This window comes from Bos indicus, chromosome 5 (assembly GCF_029378745.1).
Source record: "Bos indicus isolate NIAB-ARS_2022 breed Sahiwal x Tharparkar chromosome 5, NIAB-ARS_B.indTharparkar_mat_pri_1.0, whole genome shotgun sequence".
NCBI classification, from domain to species: domain Eukaryota; kingdom Metazoa; phylum Chordata; class Mammalia; order Artiodactyla; family Bovidae; genus Bos; species Bos indicus.
This window is the reverse complement of record NC_091764.1, coordinates 58,093,601-58,096,016: the sequence shown is the minus strand read 5'-3', so window position 1 is coordinate 58,096,016 and position 2,416 is coordinate 58,093,601. Positions and strand designations below refer to the sequence as shown.

Genomic DNA, 2,416 nt, shown 5'->3' with positions numbered 1-2,416 from the left:
TCTACCACACTCTCATGATCAAAAACAGACCCAGGCAAGTTAAAGGGAAGAGGAAGTAAATTACATCTCATGAGGAGGAAATGAGGTTGAAGAATATGAAACAACCGTTAACCCACCACAGCCATGACTCTGAAAATACCTCTAAAGGTCAAAAGTAGCTGCATACATTCAGCTCACCCTTCAACAGTTCTGCCCTTTGCAAATTTCTGGACTTTCAGATCCTTACTGTTTCACCACCATCTGATGCTTTAAGCCAATGATTTTTGCTTGGTATCTGCCTTTTTTAAGTGTTCTTACACAAGTTACTAGAGGAGGAGGAAATATACCCATAAACTCTAAAGACTATGTAGTCACAATTTTTATATATTGCCAAGGGGGTGGCCAGTTGTTTCTATCTTCATTTTAGTACATTCAAATAGGAAGGGATATTAAAATATTCTAAGTTATACAAATTAACATATTATTTATTGTAAAGCAACATTGACAGGCTTAAAGTTAAAATTAAGGCTGCTTACACTTCCTGAAAATTTATGTACTTCTCTTGAAAAATAAAGGCACTTCAAAACAGATTTTATTGCAAAGAGGAAAAAGCAGTGATATGTCCAGAATAGGTTACATGTGCAAAACTAATGAATTTGAGAATGTTAAGTGGAATTGCTAAATTGCAGATTGGGCAGATATAGAAAGGGTTAGCAGTTTCAGAGGATTAGAAAAATGCTCACCTACATAATGTTAGTCCCTTCAGGATTCTTTCTTAGATGTTCTCAGTTTTCTTTAATGCTTGCCCAAATTTGTTCACTCTCATGGCACAAATTGCCATCCACATACCAATGACACATATGTTACTTTAGAGTTTCTGGTGTAATGTTCTGCTACTTTCTTGAATAAAATATTAACCTTTTAAGAATGTCATGGAAAGACCACTTTACTTGTTTATTCCTCAGGGTATAAACGAAAGGGTTCAACATAGGGGCAATAGATGTAGTCAGCAGAGAAACTCCCTTATTACTAGCCACTTCATCCTTAGCTGAAGGTTTCACATACATAAAATGCAGCTGCCATAGGTGATGGAAACCACAATCATGTGGGAAGAACACGTGGAAAAGGCTTTTTTCCTTTCCTGAGCAGAGGGTAATCTTAGAACTGTCCTAATAATGTATATGTAGGACAGAACTATGCACACAAGGGTCGCTATAAAGGTCAACACAGCACAGAATATAACCAGCTGCTCTATGAACCCTGTATCCGAACAAGCATTCTTCAGTATTGGAAAAGCATCACAGAAAAAATGGTCAATAAAAGAGTCACAGAATTCCAGGTGGACACTCAGGCCAAGGGGTGGAAGGATAAACAAGAAGCCAGATACCCAAAAAGAGAGAATGAGGCTCCTGCAGACTCTGCTGTTCATGATGCTCATGTAGTGAAGGGGTTTGCAGATGGCCAAGTAGCAGTCATAAGACATCACAGTCAAGAGGAAAATTTCTGTAGCTCCAAAAAGGACAATAAAAAAGATTTGGCTGAAGCAGGCATTAATGGTGATCATTTTTTCCCCACTTGATATGATGTAGAGGTATGTGGGCACACAGGCCACTGTGAATGAGATTTCTAAGAAAGAGAAATTTTGAAGAAAAAAATATATAGCTGTTTTTAAATGAGGATCCACAAAGATGAGAGAAATTATGGTCAGATTCCCAATTACACTTAACATATATGTGACCAACAAAAAGACAAAAATCAAAATCTCTAGTTGTGTATCATTTGTCAAACCCAGTATGATGAATGCTGTTATTGCTGAATGGTTTCTCATCACTGACTTGGTAGCATTGTCTGATCTTCACATGAAAGTCACAGAAATTGGATCTGAGGAACAATTTCAAAATAAGACAGGATCAAAGGATGCCTTTAAATGACAATTAAATCAGTTACATGCATTTCCTTCTATACCTTGATGATTCATCTTTCATGAAATGATGCCCTCAAAAGCCACTGAATGTACCACAGGGAAGATAAAAGCATTTTGTGTGGGCTTAATCATATCTCTGTCCTCTACTGCATGAGAAACCTTGGGAAGGACATTGAACCGATCTGTGCTCCCACTGTCTTCCTTAATAAGATGGCTTTAATGATAATACTACATCATAGTGTTATTCTGAGAGTTAAATAAGATATGCCATATAACATCCTTATAATAGTAAACAAGAGACAATAATCTTTGTATAAATGTTATTTTCTTATTTTCTGATGCCAATCTCTCATAATCTCAAAAAAAAATTTTTTTTAACACATTTAGTTTCTCAGGTAGCATCTCTCCCTCTCTCATTTTCTTTCTCATCTCTAGATTAATTTCATCAGCATAAAACTCTCTCTGGTATTCCACATATAATATTTTAAATCTTTCCCATTGGGGAGTAACATT

The 2,416-nt window shown here is 36.3% G+C and overlaps 1 pseudogene; it reads right to left on the bottom strand.

Annotated features, from left to right (window-relative positions):
• Window positions 1–514: 514 nt before the first annotated feature.
• On the bottom strand, window positions 515–1,847 carry LOC109558731 (olfactory receptor 6C2-like; annotated as a pseudogene).
• Window positions 1,848–2,416: the final 569 nt, after the last annotated feature.